The sequence below is a fragment of the Xenopus laevis genome, chromosome 5S (assembly GCF_017654675.1).
Source record: "Xenopus laevis strain J_2021 chromosome 5S, Xenopus_laevis_v10.1, whole genome shotgun sequence".
NCBI classification, from domain to species: domain Eukaryota; kingdom Metazoa; phylum Chordata; class Amphibia; order Anura; family Pipidae; genus Xenopus; species Xenopus laevis.
Window position 1 is genome coordinate 90035854 of NC_054380.1, and position 27645 is coordinate 90063498.

The 27645-nt window shown below is 35.1% G+C and overlaps 1 protein-coding gene across 1 annotated transcript in view; it reads left to right on the forward strand.

Annotated features, from left to right (window-relative positions):
- Nucleotides 1-467: 467 nt before the first annotated feature.
- Nucleotides 468-27645, forward strand: part of bcl6.S (BCL6, transcription repressor S homeolog) — a 56102-nt gene continuing 28924 nt past the window's right edge. Inside the window, exon 1 of the mRNA XM_041564023.1 lies at nt 468-490. The gene's annotated coding sequence lies outside the window, so the exon portion shown is untranslated. The remainder of the gene's footprint in view (nt 491-27645) is intronic.

Sequence of the window (27645 nt, forward strand, 5' to 3'; positions counted from 1 at the left end):
GACTGCAATCTGTCTGTCTGACAACTTGTGCTAAAGGACTGTACAATATATTTGTTGTTAATTTTGTCTATGAAGAAATTTCAAGTGTTGTATTTATAGAGGGAATTTATGCTTCTTTTAAAATACAGGCATTAGAGATTCTTCAAAAAAGGAAGACTTTCTTATAAAAAGAAATAGATGATTTGTATGATAAATTGGTGGTCTGATCTTTCAACCACAGGTGTTGACTTTTCAGATCAGAAATCATACAAGGAAGGTTATAGTTTGCTTTCCAGAAACTGTGCTTCCTGGGTAGAAAACATGAACTCATTCCAACAGAACAAATGCAGACCTTGGAAGCAGTCCACATTTACAAAGAAAAGGTGACGCCCTTCTCACCAACCTCCCAGGGCTCTAGACATGGGCGATGCAGATGTGTGGCACTATAAAGAAGAAAGCACGTTAGCAGCTTAGAAGACTGGCAATGCTACAGCGTATGTTCTCTGAAAAGGTATGCTGTTGAATATTAAACTACATATACTAAATGCCATACATTTTCAGGAAATAATTTCACATTCTATACAAACATTAGACAGAACCCCTTGCATCTGAATATTCATTCAGCAAAAATATATCTTATGTTGTCTGTGTTTGACAGAATGATAGTTGTGTAAGCAAATACAGTAATGAGGGTTCTGAAGCTCATTTTGCCACTGTAAGTGAAGCCTTGAACCTGGAAAAAGAGTAGGAGCAGAATCTTACCTAGTGTATGATTGTTTGCAAGGCTCAGTACTTCTTCCCTCCTCAGTTAAAGGAACAGTCGCACCTACTATAATCTTAATTATGAAACAACTTGTGAATATTGAATTAAAATCTTGCTGAAAAAGGGCTTTCAAAACACTGTGTGTTTAGTGCAAAGTCTGAAATGTTTCTTGTGCTCTTGTACATGGTATTTCTTAAATGTGTAGGCAAGAAACACTGAGGTTTTGTGAAGAAAATATAATATCATGGTGATCCAACCTGAAATATAAAAATGAATTATATTTTATACATCTATTTTAGCATAAAAAAAGTCAAAACATGTCTGAAGGATACCTTTATTTAAACAATGTGTTTCAATCCGCTGTAAAAATATTTTTATTATAAGTCAGGTTATATAGTTTATAGATTGCACTGTGCATTTCCCTGTGCAGTGTATGCCTATAAAGCTTGGTCTTGCAACAATTACAGCTAAAAACGAATGGAATAATGAAACACATTGCAAAGGTTTTCCCTATCTCTAGAAACCCATATCAAACAGGTGTTTGTTTTAAGACAGCAGACATTTAGGGGGTTATGTTAAAAACTCAAATTTTTCAAGATTTATTATTCCTCAAAGCTGCAAAAAGTCAGAATCTGAAAATAATCCATATTCAACCTGTCGAGGTCCTGTAGAAGTCAATGGCAGAGGTCCTATTTGCAATTTGAAGATATTACTGTCTGCACTGGGTTTTATAAAATAATCAAAACTTTCTGGCTTTTACGATAATTTCACGAAAGATCCTGATTTTTCGAGGACAATCCTAAAAAGTTGAGGTTTTTTTGTCATTTCAAATTTTTCCTTTTTTTTGTAAATCGGGGATTAAAGTTTGGTCTTACTTTTTTATTTAAACATAAATAACCCCCTTAAATTCTACCTGCCTATTGGTTGCTTTACATGAAATGCATGTATGGATCTCTTATCAAGAAATATCCAGAAGGCTCTAATCATGAGAAGCAATCTCTCAAAAATTTAATTTTAAGCAAATCATTCAAATTTTAAAAATTATTTCCCAATTCTCTATATTGTGCACTTGATGGTAACTAAGCCGCATAAAGTGGCATAACAATCCTATGAGTTTATTTAATTTTTAAGCAGACATAAAATATGGTGATCCAAATTACAGGGAAAAAATACAGTATAGTGAAAACCCAGGTCCTAAACATTCTTTATTATATAGCTCATAAGAGTAATATCCCTTGTCTCTGGAGATTACAATAAAATGTCAGTTGCTACTGGCTGAGATAGTGTCTTTTTTGGCAATATATATCAAATTTGAGCACTGTCTGTAGGTAAGGAGTACTAATCCCAGAAAAAAAATTTCTGGTTACTTTTCTTAAAGGTGACCCATCACCTAAAAAAAATATTCAAAATCCTATTTTATCACATTAGTCAAGCAAAATGAACTTTAATTACACTATGGGGCAGATTTATCAAGGGTCAAATTTCGAAGTGCTATAACTTCGAAATTCGACCATCGAATTGAAAAATTAGATAGGCAAAGTTTTTTTTGTTTAAATTTAGCTGTTTGCGATCGAATGACAATCGTTCGATCGATCGTAGAAATCGTTCTAATCGAACGATTCAAACGATTTTCAAAAAAAACCCCGTTGACTTCTAAAAAGTTAGCCAAATGTTGGCTTTAGGTTCTAGGAGGTCCCCATAGGCTAACATAGCAATTCGGCAGGTTTAAGGTGGCGAAGTGTTGAAGTTTTTTAAAGAGACAGTAGTTCGATTTTCAAATGGTCGAATATTCAAAGTATTTCCAATTTTAGTCAAAGTTGAATTTGGCCTATTCGATGGTCGAATTACCCAAAAATTACTTTGAAATTCTAAGTTTTTTAATTCAAAACTTCACTTCGACCTTTATAAATCTGCCCCAATATAAATTATTTGAATCTTGTTTCCTTCAGTCTGGGAACTCATAATTATAGCAAGCAGGCAGGAGTTATTTTGTAGACACTGTTATCAAGGCAAGCCTTGCATCATCTCAGAATCTTGTTTGTGCACCAGCATGGGGAACACGATGTCCATCGCCATGCCCTGGTTACACAATTAAATGATGAAGAGAATGGGGGAATGTGCGTCAAACAGTGACATCTAGGAAGTGATGAATGGAAAGTGAAAGTAATTATCTGCCCTGCCTTTATGCCTAAGGCATAGAGGAGGAGCAGACAATATTTGATTGACAGCTGATATTTTTAAATTAGCTTAAAACAGCAATGGATGCTTTAATAAAAAATAGAAATTGGATTTCATGTTTAATTTGAAAAGAACTTTTATTATACAACTTTTTGCATCTGGATGACAGGTCCACTTTAAGTAACATTGGATGCAGAGCCTTTAATATTTTTCTTAGGTTTTGTAGTTGTAAACTGTAAATTATTTAATTAAATATCTGGTTGTTTTCTTTGCCAATAATTGAAGAGTGCAAAAACTATAACTCTTATTAAACAACATTATTACCAATGGAGAGTAGAAAGTCATAGTTATAAAATAAAAGTGAAAGTAACCCACTCTTTGGGAAACTAATTGGTATGCGTCAGTAAAAGTTTATACCACTTGCCCTTTAAACAAAATAACGGTAATGTTTGCATGTATGTGGTTCTATTGGATAACTGAAATTGACCATTGCTGAAATAAAGTACTTATACCTCATAAGATCAACTAATCCAATTCATGTTAAAAAAGTGTGTCATAAATTAATGCTAAAAAAAAGTGACCAGTGCTATGATTTCCAATACTAATTCATTGCTTATTCATAGACCAAATGCAATTTATAAGGAAAGGTAAAAATAGATAGAAGGGTAGAAATACCCCCAAATGTCTTTATATTAGTTTTGTCTAATCCCTAGGGATTTCTTGCCAATGTGCCAATGATTTCTTGGAAATGTTCTACAGAACAGGTATGGGATTCCTTAGCCAGAAACCCATCTTAAAACTCTGACTTATGAGTAAAGCCACCTCCGAAAGAGTCCATTAAAGCAAATAATTATAATTTTTAAAAAGTAATTTCCTTTTTCTTTGTACTTGATAGTAACTAAGCTACATGAATCGATATTGTTTCAAAATGTATAGTGATCTTAATTATGGAAAGATCTTTCATCTTTCAAACATCAGGTCCCACGAATTCCATAAAATAGACCGTATACTTGTATCTGTATGGCTCTAAGAATCTGATGTTCAGTTGCTCATTCAGGAACATTCTCTTTTGGGAACTGGGATGCTGGGTCAGTCTGTGGTATTAAAAATTAAAACAAAAGTGATTGTAATTTATGTGCATTTTTTGATTAGTTTAGGGGTGACAACTGTCTTATCTGATATATCTGAGGAGTCTTTGGCCTCTGGTATAAGGAAGTTTGTATTACTTGTATGCTTGATTTGAGAGGTGGTATCACAACTCAATTTCTGTATGCAAACAGCGTAATGTAAATTTAAGAATACAGTTGATTAATTTTTTGCAGAAATCTATTTAGAAGTTCAGCCATAAGGACCTTAGGTAGTGGAAATAAGACAAAGATTATTCCATGAACAGATTTGCCTAATGTGGTGCCAAGTTACTGCCCATAGCATACCCTGTTTGCATATAAATACAACCACAGAACTATTTAAACTAGTCCTTGGCTGCAAAATGACAACAGGCTCTTACAAAATTTTAATATAAAATGCATTCACATTTTGTGGTTAGCCTTCTAGGATATTAATTACTTAATTTGCATACCATAAGGCTGGAAGTTCACAACTTTACAAATGTATTTGCTGTCTGTTTGAGATTGCCCTTGTTGTTCATTGTGTTTTGCATCTATTTAGCAGTTCATATTTACAGTAGTTTATTATTGGAGTTGTAGATTATACAGATTATTGCAATTATGTTTGCAAATTACATTGAATAACAATTTTTTTTGAATAACAAATTATTTTGCAAATATGTGATTTTTCACCACCTGAAAGTCCTACACAAAAGTTCAGTTTAATCCAAATTTTTACTTCTAGAGAACATCTGTATGTGTGTAAAAACAACATTCTCTTGAATTTTTGCATGAAAGTTTTGTGGTCTTGAAAAAAATACTGTTTTGACATTATTAACCCCCACCCCTTTTAATTTTGTTTGTTTTTATACAAGCATTATTAGCACTATACTGATTTTATATATTTATATGTTTTTAAAGTTTATATAAAGCTGAAATGTACATACATTAATTTTTTCTCTCTCTTCCACTCTCATGCCTAAATGAGCTACAGACCTTTTAAACCCTTTAAGATAAAGGGTAACTGATCCTGCCATATGCCTGTCTAGCTAGACTATGTACCCTAAAGCAATGACTAGAGATGCTTTGCCAGTCCCAAGAGCTCTAGAATATGTACTCGCCAATAATACATTTTTAAGAGACAAGTACCAGAGTACATAGTAATTAATAATATATTTTTCAGAATTAAAGTAAACCACATTTTCCCAGAAGCTACTCTGCTTTACATAGTATTACACAATAAAAATATATTCTTGTGAAATACAGGAATGCTATGCTAATGCATTGCAGAACAAGAAAAGTCCCCTTATTTATTTTATATATATGTTTATTATTTCTCATAAATACACTTAACAAGGGCATACTTGCCAGAAACATTTAGTGTGGTGCATTACCAAGAAACCATAGTTCTGCTTTCTACTTATTGATTCTGATTTCAATCGTTATATCTTTGTGTAGGTAATAGTGGTGGAAGAATTTTGATACTAATAGATTAACTATTCTCACCCCTAAACATTTTTAGTGAAGATACTATTCCTCTAATCTAGAAAGCTGAAGTCTTGGCAAAATGGTTCTTTTTTTATTTTAAGTTTCTTTTTATAAATAAACACACATTTTGAGTTATTTTACATAGTAACTGAAACAGCATACAGTTGCCTGTTAAAACCCCTAGTAAACAGAGAAGCAGGGTCTCATTTAGTGTATGAATAGTATCAGGCCTGGATTTGTGGAAAGGCCACCGAGGCCCGGGCCTAGGGTGGCAGGATTTTAGGGGGAGACATGGTGCCCAACCCACACCCACGTTGGTTCAAAAACACTGAGGATGCACAGGAGATACAATAGTTTTATAAATCTCCTGTGGGGTAGTCCCCATTAGTCCCCATGAAAATTTGTGTGAAAAAAGGGAGGGGGCAGGAGAGACATACGGCAGTGGGCCTAGGGGTGCCCGCTTTGTAAATCCGGCCCTGAATAGTATGCCTGCCCCTTTTGCCAAGGCACAACATTAAATTGATCAAAATGTAAATTTATAATTTACCAATCCCTAATTTAGTGGAATGACACCATGCTGCATCATATCTATTTCTAGTTGAAACAGAAAAGGGTTAATGGGTTATCTAGCTCTAATTACATTGGTAATATTTCCAGGAACACAACTGTTATTTATTAATAACAATTGATTGTAAAATCAATTTTGCATTGGTTATTTACTTTTGATTTTCCATTGTCCACTTTGTGCTTTCTAAGGAACTTTATCTGCTTTCCCTAGAAAAAGAGGACATTACGAACTGTAATAAAGCATATAGTAGCTATAAAAGGTACATTATTAGAGGATCAAAGCATATGGTTCTTTTTAAAGGAATTATGTACACCTTTTTGTGAAATATAAGCATTCTAGAAGACTTCTAGTTGTTCCATGTTCATATAAAGACACACAGTGTCGACTGGCCCACTGGGATACCAGGAAAGTCAATGGACCCTCATGCTGCTAAACATTTGGACTATTTTATAGCCATTCCCTATTTCTATGAGAACACAGAGGTTACATTGATGGATTAATATATTATATTATGTAAAGAAAAAATACTAGGAGAATAGAGGCTGAGCGAGGAGAGGAAGAATAATAGTACCCATAAGTGGGCCCCTGGTCTAAGGTTGTTTGGTGGGCCCTTGATCTAAAGTTTTTGAGTGGGCTCCTGTTGTCCCAGGCTGACACTAAAGACACCATGGTCCAGGTGGTTTCTTTCTACACAGGTTTACTCAGAATGTACTTCTTGTACAGGAACAGGTCCAGAATGCTTGGGACCTGGAGGTTTTCCAGATAACTGATTTTTCCATAATTTGAATCTTCATACCTTAAAGGAGAAATAACCCCCCCCCACCAAAATCCCCCCTAATCTTGCAGGTATTGCCCCCTCCCCTCTCCCTCCCCACGATGTGCTTTAGTTTTAAAAAAAAAAACCTTTTAAAAATTCTGACCCTTAAATGCAGAGAAGCGCAGCAGAGCTCCCGTTTGCCGTCTTCCGGATCTTTAAGTGGTCTTCGGGTCTCAACACCGATTTGTGCATGCTTATTCCTTAACTTGACCAACTGCGTATGTGCTGGCAGGCTTCATGACGGTGAAGAAACTTGAAGACTACACGAAGATCTGGAAGATGGCGACTTGGAGATCCGCTGTGCTTCTCTGCATTTAGGGGTCAGGATTTTTAAAAGGGTTTTTTAACACTAAAACAGATTGCGGGGAAGGAGAAGGGAGGGGCAATGCCTGCAAGATTGGGGGGGCTTTTGGTTTGGGGGTTAGTTCTCTTTTAAGTCTACTAGAAAATCATACAAACATTAAATAAACCCAATAAGATGGTTTTGCTTCCAGTAAAGAATAATTCTATAAGATCAAGTACAAGGTACTGTTTTATTATTATAGGAAATCATTTATAAAAATTTGGATTGTTTATAATATTTTCTATGGGAGATGGCCTTTCTGTAATTTGGAGCTTTCTGGATAACGGGTTTCCGGATAATGGATCCCATACCTGTCTCCTTATATTTAGGAAGTAGGATGTATATATATATATTTTTTAAATCTTCAAAGAACTCAACTCTACTAACTGTAGAGTAAGCAGACCTAGTGGTCTGGGCCCCCTTTCCCCCAGGCCCCCCACAACTTCGGGGTCTGCTTCCTCTATAGTTACACCACTGTCTTAAAACATGAGCAAGTAGCTTACAAGAAATGAAAGGCGAAGTTGGTACAATATTAACACAATAGTTGTTTAATAATATTGTGAAATACTTTTAGAATTGATTTAGAACTGAATAATTTGAATTCATTTTTTGTTTGAAAAATTAATCCCATAGATTACGGGTATATAGAGTAGCTGGAGTAATGCAATTTTAAATTAATGTTATTCTGTTAAATCAGGCTCCAGGCAATTCTCAGAAGTCTTTAGAGTTCTTGCTAGTTTGCTGGTTAAACAGGAAACAACATTCAGTACTAATCAGTATATCTAACAAAAGGGCTCCCCAACCTTTTTTTTACCTGTGAGCCACAATAAATGTAAAAAAAAGTTAGAGAACAACATAAACATGCAAAAAATTGCACAGGGTGCCAAATATGGCTTGTGATTGGCTATTGGAAGCCCCTATGTGGACTGACAGCCTACAGGAGACTCTATTTGGCAGTACATCTGGTTTTATGCAATAAAAACTTGCCTCTGAGCCTGTAGCTTATGAGCCACTGGTTGGGGATCACTGTCTCACATTTGTCCTGATGTATACAGTATATGCTCACATTTGAGTTTTTTACCACAATTCAATTTATTTTATAACTTCAGATAAGGTATTTATTAAGCTAACAAAAATGAATAGAGTTGAATGTAAAACGTTGGCATCTACAAGCTTAAGAGGTCATGTAGAAGTCAATGGGAGCTGTTCTAGGTAAAATTTAAACTATCTATTCAATTCTAGTTTTTCAAGTTTATTTGAGCTTGTAAACTCACAAGTTCAAAGTGCTTGATGTTTATTTTTTACACACGTTTATTCAGTTGAGTTTTTAAGCAAAAATTTAAATTGTGAGTTTATTTGAAGTAGAAAAATCTCTAAAATTACATAAATTAATTGAATTCAGTTCATAAAGTGAATGAATTGAATCTTGACAAATAGGCATCTTAATCTATGGGGGTCATTTACTAACAAACCAATTTCGACTTTTTCCACAAATGTCTTTTAAAATTCTCATTTTAAAAAAAGCTCTAAAAAGTCAAGATTTGTTAAGGGGCAAATTCATCAAGGGTCGAATTTCGAGGGGTTCAATCCCTCGAAATTCGACTGGGGAATAGAATCGAATAGAATTGAATAGGCAATTCTGGCGAATTTACGCGCTGGCGAATAGTCGAATTGGCGAATATTCTCCAGTTTAGTCGTTTTTGTGCTCCATCCAGTACTTCGACTATCGAATGGCGAATAGTCGCAGCGTTTTTGCGCTCGATCTATTCGAATCATTCTACTCAGGCGAATTTACGCCAATTCGATAGTCGAGGAGCACAAAAAACTACTTGAAATTCGAAGTTTTTTTACTTCGAATCCTTCAATCGAAGTTAGTGAATCGGCCCCTAAGTGTAAAAACCATGAAAATCTCTAATAAAAAACTTTGCTGGCTAAAAGTTGCTAAGATCAGATAGAAGTCAATGGGAGCTGTGCTGATCCTATTGAATTGTTTTAAATTAATTCAGACTTTTAGAGGTTTTCATTTTTTTTCAATAGGAACTGTTCGAAAAAGTAGCATTTTTAGAGGTTTTCTATGTATTCGAATCAGTGTAATTTGCCATTTATACTTTTTTATTCAGATTTTTTTAATAAATCCCACAACATTTGTAGTTTTAGAGTTTGTAAGTTTAGTCGTGGTTTCAAAAACCTCTAAAACCACTAAAATGTGATAAATCAATCCATATATATATATTATGTAGAATTAGTTCAGCACAGCACCATGTAGTTAAAAAAACGTTTCAGGCCTATATATGGCCTTTTATCAGTGAAGTATTATGCACATAGCAGAGGACCTCATATATTTGCATACATGAGCATGGCAGCTACATCAGCAAGTTCTGCTGAGATAAATAAAATAACATTCATAAATCCCACTAAATCATAGCCTGCAGTACGATAAAATAGCATTTCTTGAACACTTAAGCAATTCTATTTGAACATTTTATATTGTGTCAGAATCAGTTATTATAATGTATTGTTAACTTGAAAAATAATCACCTAGATTATAGTGATCTGATAAAGCTTTCTGAAAGGGGTAAGTAATGACTATGGCTTCAGCATATTGAAATTATAACACAAAGGGGTTTGACACTAAATAAATTTATGTGGTTAAAAGAAAAAAGGAAACCAAAAAATAGTAAAATACAGTATTGGAAGAAAAGGTACTGTAAAGGTTAGTCAGAACAAGCTTATTACTGAACAGGTAACAACACTGAAGCTGAATCATTCAGGTAAGGGACCTATTATCCCGAATGCCCGGGACCTGGGGGTTTCCATGTAATAGATCTTCCTGTAATTTGGATCTCCATACATAGGCTCTACTATAAAGTCATGTAAACATTAAATAACCCAATAGGCTGTTTTTGCTTCTAATTATATCTTAGTTTGGATCAAGTACAAGGTACTGTTTTATTTTTGCAGGGGATAAAAAATAAAAATAATGAAAAAATGTTTTTAAAATTTTGGATAAAATTGAGTCCATAATTCAAAGCTTTCTGGATAACAGATCCCATGCCTGTACTAATCAATCTGCAGTTTGCATGGTTATTTAAGACTCAGTTATGCATTATATTTTATCCACCCTACAGATAAATCACTCATTGAGTAGTGGATAATAGACAAGGCAAAAGGTGTCATTTACTCAGAACTCGCTGTAGTCAACACCTAATGCCAGATCCATGTCTAATCTTTCTAAACTATTTTTGCAATAGCATTTTACATTTGGGGGTGCCAAAAGTTAGGCAACCCCAAGTGACTACTTTTACTTACCTGACACCCTGGGCCGGCGCTCCTATCAGCAGACAACCACACTAGCCTGGGGTTCTTCTAGCGACCACCATGGAGAGATCCTCCTCCTGCATAGTGTCTTCTCGCAGTTGCGCATGCGCAGTAGAGTGGAAAGCTGGACTTTAACGAAAAAGCCAGCTATTTTGCTCTTCTGGTCTTTTTGGTACAAGTCTTACATGTTGCCTAGATTGGTATGATTTTTAAACGTTATAGGTTAATATGTTCTGCTAATGATTGCATTAAATCATGAAATCTCTACCTTATTGTGTATGAGAACATATAGGGGCAGATTTACTAAGCTCGAGTGAATAGTTTGATTCCAAAAATATTCGAATTTCGAAGTAATTTTTTGGGTACTTCAACCATCGAATTGGTCAAATTCGATCGAATTCGAACATTTCGAAGTAAAAATCGTTTGACCATTCAAAGTACTGTCTCTTTAAAAAATCCTTCAACTCAATACTTCGCCAAATAAAAGCTACCGGATTGAATGTTAGCCTACGGGGACATTGTGGTTTTGGGCACCTTTTATGATTGAATAAAAATCATTTGATCGATCGCTTAAAATCACTCGATTCTAACCTTTTGCGCTAAAATCCTTCGAATTGATATTTGAATGATTTTACTTTGAGGGTTTTTTAACCCTTGAAATTCGACCCTTGATAAATCTGACCCACATTGTCATTTATAAATGGGAATTTAACCTGCCACATCGCTTGAGGCTTTTGTAGAGATTTGTAACAATTACAGATGTATTAAATGACTTGAGAAAATTTTGATTCTGCCCAGATAATCTTGACCCAGTTTGCATAATGGAGATATATTTCATATCCATGAAAATCTAAATTGAAATCATATCGCCCCACTCATACCAAATGTTTACAGTAACAGAAGCTGATGGGGTAAGCAGATTCCATATCCTGTAAAGCTCAAGTATTTGGATTTTACTGTTGCTGTCTTTAGCTGGTCATACACGGGTCGATAAAAGCTGCCGACAGACTAAGTCGGCAGCGCATTGGCCCGTTTATGGGGCCCTCCGACGGGACAAAAAATATCTGAACAAAAGTCGGCCAGATGTCGATCGGGCAGGGTTAAAAATCCTGTCGTATTGTGGCTGCATCTGTGCGTTGATGCAGTCCTGTGATCCGACCGCCTATTTACCCTTCGTTATCAAGGCCACATCAGCCTTGATATCGCCCACCTCAAGGTGGGCATATCGGGGAGAGATCCGCTCGTTTGGTGACATCGACAAACAAGTGGATATCTCAGTGTATGTCCACCTTTACTTACACTGGCTTTTTTTCTTTTTGAAGACCATAAATATAAATGGTTATTTTTGTGTATTTTCATAAAGTGGCATTATCATTGCAATGGGAGAAACAGACACATTAAAACCATTGCTTTGCATTGGTACTACTGCAGATAGTAATTTGTTTTTATTTAAACGCAAGCTCAGACACTCTTCCCTCTTTGAGTTCCCAGTCTGGTGGTTGATATTTGTATTCATGGACGCTTTCCATTCACATCAGGAACATTTGGCTGTCTTATTTGTTTCAGAACAGCAATGGATTATATCAGAGCTGAATGTAACATTTATGCATCTTTGCCTCCCTTGCCAACAGATTAATCAGGTTACACTTGGCCCTTATATGTCAGAAAGTAGCTTTAGTCGGAAACATCTAAGGACACCAACAAACAGAAAAACAAATTTCTTTACAAAAAAAGAAAAAACATATTTAGGAACATAAATGTCTAGTTCTGGATCTCCATTTTTGTATACTGTATCTGTATGTTGTTCTACATACCTGTGTGTGTTAAATGTCTGTCCATGTTGCACTGAATTGAAGTATAAAATAGGTTAATTTAAAAAAAATGTATATGTTGATCAAGATCTCGTATACTAGACCAAAATCTCAACACCTTAAAGGTATACTGTCATGGGAAAAAAACATTTTTTCAAAATGAATCATTTAATAGTGCTGTTCCAGCAGAATTCTGCACTCTCAAAAGAGCAAACAGATTTTTTTATATTCAATTTTGAAATCTGACATGGGGCTAGATATATTGTCAATTTCCCAGCTGCCCTAAGTCATGTGACTTGTGCTCTGATAAACTTCAATCACTCTTTACTGCTGTACTGCATGTTAGAGTATCACCCCCCTCCCTTTTTTCCCCCAGCAGCCAAACAAAAGAACAATGAGAAGGTAACCAGATAGCAGCTCCCTAACACAAGATAACAGCTGCCTGGTAGATCTAAGAACAACACTCAATACTAAAAACTCATGTCCCACTGAGACACATTCAGTTACATTGAGAAGGAAAAACAGCAGCCTGCCAGAAAGCATTTCTCTCCTAAAGTGCAGGCACAAGTCACATGACTGGGGGCAGCTGGGAAATTGACAAAATGTCTAGCCCCATGTCAGATTTCAAAATTGAATATAAAAAAAAAATCTGTTTGCTCTTTTGAGTATTGATTCCAGTGCAGAATTCTGCTGCACTATTAACTGATGCGTTTTGAAAAAAACATGTTTTTCAATGACAGGATCCCTTTAATATACTATACTTTTAAAATATGTACTGTAAGTGCTAGCCTATATTTTTCCATACATTTCTTTCATTGATCATGCATCAGGCTAAAATTGTATATTTATATTTGTACATATGAGTGTTCACAGTTTGGTCCCCATAATGGGCCTTATTTAATAAGCATAGCCAAAGAATGTTGAATAAAAGAGAGAAAATAAAACACTGGCAGTAGATAACTGGAAATATCCCTTTAATTGGTTTGTGGATACACAATACATTTTGGGTTAAAGCCCTTTTTCAACAATCCATTTAAAGGAATATTTTCAGTTACCAAATGGCAGTGTTTTGCTTGGCTATGCTATTAATAAGGGCAGAACTCAGTATGAAGGAACTTTTTCACAATTGTGCAAAAACAAGAAATTTTATTGACTCAGAATCTTGGGCTTACACATAAACCTTTGTTAGGAGAAAAAAATAGCATTTTTTCTATTTTTGCTTTTTTCCTCTGACAAAGGTTTCTGTGTGGGACCAATATGTTGAGTCAATAAAATTTCTTGTTTTTGCACAATTTTAAAAATCTCTCTCTCTCTCTCTTTAAAGTAATAACATACCCTATTTTGTAAAATATAGGGATATTATAAGTAAGTAAGTAGTTCCATGACCATATACAGGTGACTTCTAACATCCTTATATTTTACATTAGGTACTTTATTATAATACACATATTTCAGTCATGTGAAATGACATCACTAAGCACCATTTATAAGGACATAATGTGCAGGATATTCATATTATTTTTATACATCATATGTATGTATACTACATGCATCCTTTGAATCCTTTTTTGGATTTTGTAAAGTCTTAAAATTAGGGATGCACCGAATCCACTATTTTGGATTAGGCCGAACCCCCGAATCCATCGTGAAAGATTCGGCCGAATATCAAACCAAATCCTAATTTGCATATGCAAATTAGTGGTGGGAAGGGGAAAACATTTTTTACTTTCTTATTTTGTGACAAAAAGTCATGTGATTTCCCTCCCCACCGCTAATTTGCATATGCAAATTAGGATTTGGTTCGGCCGGCAGAAGGATTCCGAAGGAATCGACTCCTGGATTCGGTGCATTCCTACTTAAAATATATTTTGAATATGCACAATTACTCGCTATTCAGGCAACTCAGCTAGTGACAATACCCTTCCAATATTCATGGGGCAACATCATTTACAATTTGGTGGTTTGGTTCAAAGTATAATTTTACACCAACAGCCATACAACCACTAATTACACAGGCTATGAGAATATGTGATGTTGCACTGTAGGAATAATTTGAACTTGCTGAGCTGCCTAAGGCAGGAGCATGTAAGAAGCATGTTATTTACAATATCTGTACATGGGGACCAGTGGCGAGGCCCCTGCACAGCCAATAACTTTTTCTGGGACTGTGTCCTAGCTAGAGACTAGAGACATATTAGGAGCATTTGTCTTAAAAATTACTATGCAGCACCTGAGAGCCAAACCTAGATTGATTAAGATGGCTAGGGTTTCAAAAGTTTCCCTCTGCCTTGACCGATCAGAGAATAGCTCTAAGGCACTGGACAGTTAGGGGCAGATTAATCAAAGGTCGAGGTGAATTTTCGAATGAAAAAAATTCAAATTTCAAGCTATTTTTTGTGTACTTCGACTAGGGAATAGTCCAAATTCGATTTGAATTTGAAAAAAATTCGAAAATTCGAATATCAAAATTTATCATGTACTGTCTCTTTGACTTCGACTATTCGCCATCTAAAGCCTGCTGAATTGCTTTTTTAGCCTATGGGGGACCTCCTAGAACCTATTTGGAGTCAATTGGTGGTCTTTGAATAATTTGTTATTTTGGAGGAAAATTTGATTGAATGTGCTATTCCTTCGATTTGTACAATTCAAATATGGCCGAATACGGAAAATGGACCTATTCGACCAAAAAAAAAAAAACGGACTTAATTTCCGTTGGTCTTTTTGAATTCGAATTTCAACGTTTTTTTCAATTTCGAAATTCCACCCTTAATAAATATACCCCTAAGTGTGTAGTGTAGATACACAGTAAACAGTAGTATTATTTTGTATTAAAACATCTGCAAAATACTGGGGGATTCCAGGAAAAGATTCCTTAAGGCACTTGCACATGTGGAGATTAGTCACCTGTACTAAATCTCCAAAACTAAATCAGATAATCTCCTGCAAATGCTTTCCCACCAGCAATAATGTAAATCATTGGTGGAAAACGTACACATCGCTTCGGCTTTGCAAAGCCTTAACCAGGGACTGCAAATAAGGCTAAATTCATCCATAGACAATGCCTCTGAAAACTCCCCTCATTTTTTACACTGTGTTTACAAAATTAGCTGCTCCCATAGAGTGCAATGAGGGCTGTTCACTGAGTCTTGTGTATCAGGCTTGTCAATGTTAGTTTACATGAATCTGATACACAAGGCAATGGGAGACCTCCTGGGATCAATTTGGAGTTATTTGCAGACTTCCTGACATTCGAGTTTTTTAAACTTGAATCAAATTCAATTAGAATTCGATTCGAGTTTTCGGGTCGATCCTATTCACCAGAGTTTAGGAAATTCGATTTTTTAAAAAAATTTCAATTGCCCGAATTTCGAATTCATGGGAGTTTATGGGAGTTTTTAACTCCTATAAACTCCCATGAATTCAAATTCGGCCAATTGAAATTTATTGAGCCTTTGATAAATGTGTCTCCCCATATTAGCCCCAAATGTGTTTTTTTAGGAATAACTAATTCCAATTATTCCATTATGCAAATTAATATAATTGGCAAGGAATCAATGATGAATAATAAAATTGTACTCATTTTTCAGCTTCAGCAGATATTATTTAAAGCTAAAAAAAAGTCATATCTTTACCTTTATATAGGTACGAAGTGGGGAGCAAATAACAATTTACAGATTCCCCAGATGAGAATGATTATTGTAGATACTAAATTGACTATCCGCTCTCTTTCTTCATAAAAAAAAGTTGTTCATATTTGCCTCTAAATATAAGTTTATATAATTTAAACCACTAAAATTATTTCCACCAGGCTCAAATTACAGAGACAAATTCTTTGCCATTTATATAAGTGATTAAGGGAAAATATTTACAGCCGGGACAAGCGAACATGTATTTTTTAAGCAGAGGAACTACCACAAATGGTTGAGTTCCAGGCTTATTTCCAGTAAAAGCAAATTAAACTGTTCCTTTCTGACAGCTGAAAGAGTGCAAAAAATTAAGTAGTGGTGCTGTGCAGCAGCAATGATCAGCTACAACAAAGCAGAGTCGGGTTAATTAAGTGGTAAATACACTTAGGGGCAGATTTATCAGAAAATTAAAAAAATATGTTTATTAACTCTTTTCTCATTGTCTGGAATATTTAGAGGAAAGTGTTTAATGAACTTACACATTTATGAAAGCAAACATGTTTAAGCTAAGAAACACCATTTTGCTTTGTCGTTTGTTAGAACTCAGTAGTAGCACTGACCTCTAACACCCCTCTGAATTATTTGCAAAATGCAGGCAGGGGTTCATTACAGGTATTGGACCTATTATCCGGAATCATCGGGACCTGGGGCTTTCCGGATAACGGGTCTTTCCGTAATTTGGATCTTCACACTTTAAGACTTCTAGAAAATCTTGAAAACATTAAATAAGCCCAATAGGCTGGTTTTGCTTCCAATAAGGATTAATTATATCTTAGTTGGTATCAAGTACAAGCAACTGTTTTCTTACTACAGAGAAAAAGGAAATCATTTTTTAAATTTTGGATTATTTGATTATAATGGAGTCTATGGGAGATGGCCTTTCCGTAATTCGGAACTTTCTGGATAATGGGTTTCCGGATAACGGATCCCCTACCTGTATTAAATATGAAATGCTAGATATTTTTCCCTGGTTTTTTTCTCATCTCCGCCTTTATTTTATTAACATTATTTATGTCTTGAAAATGACTAAAACAAGCATTAGCTGCCAATATATTATAAAAGTGACTTCCATTTTTATGACTCCTTCTGTCGTCTTGCTTTCCGTTCTTTAATTTTAGCTGCTATGTAAGATTCTACTTGCACCATATCCTTTATAATTTATATTTTATTGGTTTATTTGTGCAATGTTGAAACCACTGTGTACAGCCAATTCTAGGCAAGATGTAAAATACAGACACAGAATTATTAGCAAAGGTTAATAATTGCACCAGTCCAGGTATCCAAAACAACTAATCAGATATTTGCTTTCATTTTCTAGTTTGTCATTTTCTGATTAAAACTAATTGATGATTGGTTGCATTGTACTGTTGAAGGAGCAAATGAATGTGGCCGTACAACCTGTCATTTACTTGAGTGGAATACACTTGATGCTAGCATGAAATGACAGGCTGCACAGAAATGTTCTTTGCTTCTGAAAACATTGCCAAAAACATGCTCCATGTGTCATGTGCCTTATTAGACATAATAACAGATGCAAGGTTTGCTCAAGGTCTAGTAACCAATAGCAACCAATTAACAGCATTTACCTGTCTGCTGACGTTAGAATACTGAAAGCAGGCATCTCATTTGTACAAACACAGATATTAAACATTAACCCATATATTTGGTCTATCAGCCTATGGTTATAAAAGCAAACTGATGATTGGAATTGGCATGTTTATGGAATTATCGAATGACGTGGAAATACATGGGCTGCACTTTTATGACATCTGCAGTATGTGTGGCCAACTTGCAATAACATTGAACTGATGGTCCTGTAAGATGAGTTGATTATTAGGGGATGGGAGTGTGTGTGTGTGACTTCCTGATCTCCCTAGTTGCTGTAGCTAGATGTAATTTGAATAGTTGTGCTATTAGCCAGGAGGCGCTGTGACCTCGTGCTGTCACACTCTAGTATAGTGAGTGTGACTCTTTGGCTTCTGGATGTTGATCCAGCTGGGTGTGCCCAGGGGAGGCTGAGTACAGCAAGTCCCAGAAAAGCCATGCACTCTAGAGGAACCAGTACCTCTAGAGAGATAAGTCGGAGAGCAGGGACTCCGTGAATAAGGCTTGTGAGTGGCAGGAATATAATGTTATAGACTCTCTAGGAGAGTAAGGCAGAGAGGTGAGAGAGAAAGAGCAGCTTTGTGCTCCGACAAGGAGGTGTAGCAGGGAGTAGCTTCCCAGGCTGTAGATTGCCTACAGTGAAGGGACCACGGTGGATAGGGTGTCAGGCTTTAGGTTCTCCTCCCTGACCACTCCACTGGGTGAGATCCAATGTATGAGGTATTTATGCCTAGAGGTATGCTGTACTGCCTTGACTACAGCCTCGGGGAATGCACCTGCATCTGCCTCTGTGTGTGCCTACATATATATTCTGCAAATGCCTCTTTACAGATGTAAGTACCCTGTGGATCATTTGTCTCTGACAAATAAAAGTTTATTTTGGTTGACTGCAAGAACCTCCTGTTTTATTGCACAGAGGCCTGTGGGAGTTGTATTTACACTACACCACACCTTTAAGCTTCAGGCCCTAGCCTGAAGTGTTAGAGTCACATGAAAACCATACTCTAGTGCACTAGCTAGTAATTAACCCCGTTGGCCTGTATAGCTATTGTTACATAAATGTGCCTCCTTATAAGGCTATACAGATCTGTTCTGTGAGATACAGGGGTCTAGAGCTTCTGCTGCATCAGCATTTTACTAGTCATTACTATTAGTGCAAGGTATTTAATTACCAAGCACCCGGTTACATTATATGACATTTTTTAATTCAATGTACATTGAGATGTTAAAGTCTGATTTATAACTGTTCATATAAAGAAACGTTGGATACAGTAAATCTTTGGACTTTAAACAGGTGCATCAATATGCAATGTTGTCTTTGTGCTAATATAATTGGTTTATCTGTTTGCCTGCAGTGATGCAAGAAATCCTACAATTCCAATCTGTCTAGGCTTAGATATTACAATCTCTTACTGATAAAACAAAACCAAATATGCTCAGTCTCTCTCTCTCTCTCTCTCTCTCTCTCTCTCTCTCTCTCTCTCTCTCTCTCTCTCTCTCTCTCTCTACACACATTGACAGTATACACACTTTTTGGGGGAAATAAGGGGACATCTCAAATCATGATTTATGACATTATATTTTCCAAATTATTGGAGGCTTGAAATCTTTTATCTGGAATGCTGTGGACCTAGCGTTGGATGTGGTCTTTGTATCAATTTAATTTTTTTCAAATATAATAGAAACAGAAAAAGAGCATTTGAAATAGCACTAATATGACAAATCCACAAAATAAAAGTAAGAAACAGTTTTGTGATATTATTGACATGGAATCTGCAATTTCAATGTAAGTTTGTTTGCTGAGGACTTTAATTAATTTAAATGTCTAAAATCTGCTTAAAAACATTTTAATACAAGATTCAGTCAAGATTTAAAAAATGTAAATATTTTTCTCCACATGTAACAAATGTCTTGGAACTTTTCTTCCATCTCTTGGAGGCCTATTTATTAAAGGTTGAATTGTGGTGATTTTAGAGGTTTTTGAAAACAGAAAATGACTGCCATGAAAGTTATCAAAAGATTTGAATATAAAAAGTACAGTTTCTCTTTGTTTCTCTTGCTGTTTTACAACTGTCATCATGCAGGATTTGTTTGCCCTTTTGATTGAATAATATGACCTTTGGCATTCAATTAGCATTTGAGTTTTTGGTTTAAAATGAAAATGTTAACTCTTTACTTCTGTGTTATCCTAATATATCCCCATTATAATTAACAGTATTGCATACAAACGATTCGACTGAAGAATTCATAGCAGGGTTTGAGCTATACACAAACTAAACATAGATACTGAAAAATGTGCACATACAAACACTATGGGGCAGATTTATTAAGGGCCGAAATGAAAATTTGAATTTTTGAATTTTTTTTTGGTCAAAGCTCTCAAATTCAAATTGTGAAGTATCCAAACCCGATTCGAGTTTTATTTTGAAATTTTGAAATTTATTATAGTCTGGCCCTTTAAGAACTCGAATTTGACTATTTGCCACCTAAAACCTGCCGAATTACTGTATATGTCAATGGGAGTGGTCCAAGGATCAATTTGGTGATGTTTGTAGCCTTCCTGACATTCAAGTTTATTTCTGAGAAAAAACTCATCAAGTTTTGTTATTTCTAATCGAATTTGATTTGAGTTTTCGGGTCATTTAAATTAGTTAGAGTTTAAAAAATCCAATGTTATTATTACATTTCGACTAGTCGAATTTAGAATTCATGGGAGTTTAAAAAGACTCACATGAATTCAAAATTCAACCCTTGATAAATGTGGCTCTATATACCTTGTTTTCCAGTTATATTCAGCAATCTGGGAAGTGTGTACCAAAATGCCCCATCTAGCAAATGAAAAGTGTTGGCAGTCATTCAATACTCATACTAAATAAGGAAGTCAAAGAACTTCCCCCAAAAAAAACTTTTTTTTTTTTTTTTTTTAAACAAACCCACAGTTGCCATTCATTTAAAAGTAGTGGGGATGAGGTAAAATATATCTTGGGTGGTCTTTTACAATGACAGAAACAAAAGTAATGTTTTTATATCACTTAGATGTGGGTAAGGGGATAAGGAATTAAGTAGGTGTAGATAAATGCACTTAGGTGGGGCAAGATGTAAATGGTGGCAAGGCAAGATAAGCATTGCACTTGTTGAAAGTGGAAGAATTCAGGTAAGTTGAGTATTTTGTTACCAAGAGACATGTGGATGTCTTCTTCTATTCCTTGCATTTTATCTTCACTTTTGGGTCATGCAGTGAGGAGACTGTATAGCTCAACATGACCCTTTATAGATGCATACCTTTTGCTGTGAGTTACTTTGCACATGACAAAGTGCTACAGCAATATCTTCATAGATGTTATATTGTGAACTGGTGTGTATTGAGACCACCTTGGTTCAATGCCTTCTGCAAAGCCAATGTGCTTATTGGATGCACTCTCTCGACTGCTTTCCTTCTATATCCTCTGACCAGCATTCTTCTATTGTATTTGGTAGCTTTGGTTGTATTACAGGAAGGGCAATCCCGATCAGTCTTATCTGGAAACATACTGTAAATTATACTTGCAAGGCAAGTATATAATATATAATACACAAAAAGCCATGAATATCTTGTAAATTATATCCTTATAAATGGTGAGTTCTGATGTCATCAGTTATGAACGGTTAGTTCTGATGTCATTTATGTCACGTGACTCACTAAAACTTGCAAAATATGAGGATATTAGAAGTTACCTCGGAATTACCTTGGGCCTTGTGTTTTTATATGGTCATGAAACTCCTCGGTAACTTACTGTATAATAGCCTTATATTTTACAAGAGGGGGTACTTTATTCACTATATAATAATTATGCTGTAAAGCATCATGAAAAATGTTTTCCATGGCTGGAATATTTCATAAAATGTTATTTTTCCCTGTGTACGTATAGATATATACAGTATAGGGTTTAATGAACAATTGTTTTTATTTATCCTTTTTTCATTCAAAAATACATGCAGTGGTATAAAGTGTTAGACATCCAGTTGGTAATAGGTTTTTCTAATCAAAGAAATTTGACAAGTGGACTGATAAAACCAGAAGATATTTTTTGCAGAAACTGTTGATGAAAGTTTACAATACAAAATGAATGCGCATGTGCAGAGTCCTGATAAAGTATAGGTTATTACAACCCAGATATTAAAATTGTTTTTTTCCAAACTAACTGAGTGAGTGAGAGTGAGAGAGAGAACACCTTGAAATGGTGGCAATATTATATATGTCTGGGTGCAAATGAAAATAAGCAGGTATGCCAAAACAGCAAAAAAAAAAAGCACAATAACTGACTCAGTATTTGGTCCTATACTGGGCATTTGTCAGAATTATGGAGAATTGCATGATTGTTGATAAGAGGTGATATCAGAATTGCAAAACGGCATGCTTGTTGTAGTTTCTTATAGTTGACTTTGTTCCCAGGTGACAATTGGATCAGACAAGGCCAAGCACTGCTATGTTTATATAAGTGAATTGGTTTTATTGACAATAAGGGGTTATTTATCAAAAGTCGAATTTTAGGGGGTTATTTATCAATGTCCGAATTTATCTCAATATTTTCTGCTACAAACTCTGATCAAATCCGCTTGGTTTTTTTTCGCTTATTTATTATTACATTTTCACTGAAATTTGCTTTGCCAGAAAAAAATCTGATTTTCAAGATTTTTTCAGATTTATTCTCCCGAAAACTCTGAAAATGAAAACCCAGCGCACATCAAAAAATCATTGGGACTTCTCCCATTGACTTATATGCAACCTCGACAGGTCTGAGATGCCGGATTTTCAGATTCTGACTTTTCCATCCTCTGGGTTTAATAAATTTAGAAAAATGTGTGATTTTTTTTAAAAAAATCAAGAATTTTTCGTGATTTTTGCATTCGGAGTTTAGTAAATAGCCCCCTTAGAGTAATGTGCATTTTCTAATTAATTTGGTTTTATTCATAATTCGAATGATATGCTATTTGTGAAAAAATGTGAAAATCAAAAATTCGATCGAATAGTCCCGACCCGAAAACTCAAATAGAATTAGAATCTAGTTTTTCTCGATTGAAGTCTATGAGGCGTCATTTTCGATGTGAAACTTGGTCAAAATCTGGCTCATCTTTACTATTAACATCTTCAAATAGTTCAAGGGACCTCTGCCATTGACTTCTACATGAACTCGGCAGGTTTTATGTGGAGAATAGTCAAATTTGGAGTTTGGTAAATAACCCCCTTAGAGTATTGTGCATTTTTTTAAACTCAAATAAATTTAGTTTTGTTCACAATTCGAATGGTATGCTATTTATGAAAAAATGTGAACATCTAAAATTTGATCGAATGGTCCCGAACCAAAAACTCAAATCGAATTAGAATCAAGTTTTCCTCAAGGAAAAAAACGTGATTTTTGAACGTCAATTTTTTTATGACGCGCAACATTGTTTTGTGGAGTCTATGGGACGTAATTTTCAATGTGAAACTTGGCAAAAATTTGGCTCATCACTACTATTAACATCTTCAAATAGTTCAAGGGACCTCTGCCATTGACTTCTACATGAACTCGGCAGCTTTTAGGTGAAGAACAGATTAGAACTGTTCCCAGTGTCGAGGTTTGATAAACCTTAAATTCGAATTCGGCAATTCTGCCCCAGTTGTAATAAAATAAAATGCAAAGTTAAACTTGACACCTATACATAGGCATGGGAGTTTGGAATGTTTCTTTTTTTAAACAGTGGTGCATGTTTTTTTTTTTTGGTAGTAAGAGATGAGCTATTAAAGGCGCAGTAGCTACATATAATTTCCTTAATTAAGTATATTACGTGCTATGCTGAATTGCTGGATCCAGTTTTATTCCAATGTTATGTGTAGTAAATAAATCTTGGAACCTAGATAAATACTATCACTACTAATAAAGATATAAGCAAATACTGGTATGGAATCTCTTATCTGAAAACCTGTTATCCAGAAAGCCTCAAATAATATGAATATTAGCTCATTTCCCATTGAGTAAATTTTAAGCAAATAATGTAATTGTTTTAAACCTTGCACTTGATCCTAACTAAGATGTATAAATCCATGTTGGTGGCAAAACAATCCTATTGGGATTTTTTCATATTTAGGGGCAGATTTATCAAGGGTCGAAGTGAATCCGAGGGAATTTTCGAAGTATAAAAATTCGATATTCGAAGTCGAAGTATTTCAATTCGATGGTCGAATTTCAAAGTATTTTTAACTTCGAAATTCGACCCTTGATAAATCTGTCCCCTAATGTTTATTAGGCATAGTAATATTTTGATCCAAATTATGAAAAGAAATCCTTATGAAAATAAATGATAGAAACCACAAGTTTCCAAGCATTCAGGACAATAAATCCCATACCTGTATCTGTTTTCAATTCCTTTACCTCCTCTAAAATGGAGAGATTAATAAAAAGTGACATGAGAAAATGTGGACTGTATGAAATTTTGGTAACATTACAAAGCATAAATCTATACAGAATTGGAACTTGAGTTTCTTATTAAACTGAAAATGGCATTATATGGCATTGAACAGAATATTTCAGAAATGTTTCCGCCTCAGCTCCGTGCACTGGAAACACGTTGGATTAAGCAGAAAATAAAATTATTCATACAGTCTTTATACTTTTACCACCCCACCTACTGTATGACTGTGACTAAAATCTGAATTCTATTTCTTTTCCTATTACTGCAGTAATTAATGTAATAATGACTATAACATATTTGCTCTCCATCTCATTGTCTTCATAATTTATAATACTGTAATATAATTCTAAATAATTTTAAATCATTGTCTGCTTAACATACATTCCACAAGATGGTTTATAGTATTTTTGATTTACTCTAAATGCCATTGTTTGTATAAAACAATCATAAGGCAGATAGTCCATGATTAAGAAATTGCTATAGTTTGCAAGGCTAAAATACCCTCATACTAAAAATTTTTGTAACTTGAAAAATAATATTTCAATACAGAAATAATGTTTCCAAGACAAAAAAATGTACAAATGAATCCAACGATTCAGATAAATTGTGGATAGCTGACGTTGGATGTTGCAGATAAATAGGAAACAGCTTGAATTTATTCCAATGCAACCGTGGCACAGACTAAACTAAACACAGGAAGGGACCCAAAAACAAAGCCAGCACAGAATTCCTATGCTAAACTGTATACTTTAAAATTACTGCTACTGTCACTATCAAAACTACAGAAATAAATGAAGTTATTGTAGTTTAAGATTAGAATAAATTTTGCGTGAGAGCAGAGAAAAACTTGAACAATATGCAAAAGGGGCTTACTCATAGCGTCCCAATCATACATCACTAAATGGGACATGGAAGGGAATTTTAAGAAATCTGCTTATATAATATCAATACAAATTCAGTGGCTGTTATGGTTACAAACTGAGTGACACTGAAAATAGGAATATTAACAGTTCCTTTTTTGTATAGCTTGCTATCCCAACATATTCATAACTTCACCCATGTGTAATGCTTTCATAGCAGAACGTAGCTGCATTGCTATTATAATCTGCCCCTGTTCAGGTGCACAATTCAGTTTGCCAAACTAGAAGCCACATAAGATCTCAAAATCCTCCGGCAATTGATGTTGTTATTCAGTTGCATTCAGTATTAATAATTGAATTTCCTTAACTAGTTTGATGAAAATAGCTTGTGTGTAACAAGAGAAGAAAGCTGCTTGGTTCTGTCTGATTTATTTTAATGGAACAAACAGTTCTTGTAGTTAAGTTAGAGTTAATGTCTTAGAAATACAAACATTTTTTTTTTATAATCTCAGGGGTATATGTAATAATAATTGTGTTTAAAATGCACTCATAATTGCAATAAAATATGATCAGAACTACTTTTATAAACTGCTAATTTTTTTGCTGCCATTTTCCAAAATTGGGCCAAAACCCTATTCTTGGATTTTAATAAATTTCCCCTTTTATTCTTTCAGGTAGTGAAATGAAAATAGGAAATAATGTTTGGTGACCAATACATAGCCCAGGCCCAAGTGGAGCAATTTTAGTACTGGAGACCAATATTAGCCCATGTTTAAATTGTAGCTGGTGGTTTGATGAGCATGATGGGTGTTCAAGTGGGGAACAAGTTTAAAGGGGACCCGTCACCCAAAAGATTTATTCCAAATCCTATTTTATCATGTTAGTCAAGCAAAATGAACTTTACTTACACTGTATACATCAATTGAATCTCGTTTTCATCAGTCTGGGAACTCAAAATGATAGCAAGCAGGCAGGTGCCATTTTGTGGACACTGTTATTAAGGCACGCCTTGCGTCATCTCAGAATCTTGTTTTGCAGCAGAATGGGGGACCTGATGTCCATCTGGTTACACAATTAAATGGTTAAGAGAACTGGGTGAATTTGGGGAGAGCAGTGACATCTAGGAAGTGCTGAATGGAAAGTGAAAGTAATTGCTTGCCCTGCCTCTATGCCTAAGGCATAGAGGAGGGGCAGGCAATATTTGATTGACAGCTGATATTTTTAAATGAGTTTATAACAGCTATGAATGCTTTAATAAAAAAAAGAATTTGGATTTCATGTTTAATTTGAAAAGGACTTTTATTATCCAGCTTTTTATGTCTGGGTGACAGGTCCACTTTAACAATTCTGTTATTACTGTACTTCAGAGCCACATTGCTGCAGATAGTTTATATGAATGGTTCCATGGCACAAAGTGATAGATTAAAATAAATAAATTAAGCTCAGTGGTTATAAAACTCAGTGGTGACACGATCCCTCTGTACTAACAGATATTAGTTAGTTTCAACTCAATAACCCTAAGCAAGACAGGTGTACTGAAAGATTCATCAGAGGCTCTGTTATTTTGACAGATACTCCTAAGCACAAGCAGCGCTGTCCATAAAACATGCTGTCTGTCAGAGATGTTTAATGAAACACCAATGCTAAAACGAAAGAGCACACTGTAACATCCAGTGACATGTTTGCAAAGGTCCCATACCATGTTAGACCTTTAGATCACATGCTATATTTCAGCAGGCCTAGGAGGCAGATTTTTTTTTACCAGGCTCACTTCACCGTCAGGAAGAATAATCAGCTGTGGCACGAAATGCAGGCGATGACAGCTAGAGGGAAATTCTACTCTCACAAGCCTGCTAAAAGCCTAAATAACAGACTAGGGAATGTTTGCTCACAAGCTGTAAAGTCCAGTCCTTGAATTTAAATGTTTCCATGCATTTCAGTTCAGAGGTTAGATGTATTGTATTATGTTTTCTATGGAACACACCCTTCCAAATCAGGCACTGCACAATATTTACCCCAGAATAATCAGCTGTTGTTGAAAGTATATGCTCAGGTTACAAGGTGCTTAGCATCCACTTAAAGATTTAGAGATATTGCTCAAAACAGATGAGACATCAAAGTATGGATTACCTGATACAGACTCTTACCACCATAGGTTGCATTACCTTTTGGACCAATACCTATCTTTAACTAAACTAATACATACACATTACTACATAATACAGCTAACCCTAAGATATTTTCTTTTAGATGTCTTAGGGGCCGATTCACTAAGCTCGAGTGAAGGATTCGAATGAAAAAAAATCGAATTTCGAAGTATTTTTTTGGTACTTCGACCATCGAATTGGTTAAATTCGTTCGAATACGAACGAAATCGAATGAATCGAACGAAAAAACGTTCGACTATTCGACCATTCGATAGTCGAAGTACTTTCCCTTTAAAAAAAACTTCGACCCCCTACTTCGGCAGGTAAAACCTACCGAAGTCAATGTTAGCCTATGGGGAAGGTCCCCATAGGTTTGCTAACCTTTTTTTGATCGAAGGATTTTCCTTCGATCGTTGGATTAAAATCCTTCGAATCGTTCGATCGAACGAAAAATAGTTAGATCGATCGAACGAACGTTTAGCGCTAAATCCTTCGACTTCGATATTCGAAGTTGAAGGATTTCAATTCGAGGGTCGAATTTCGA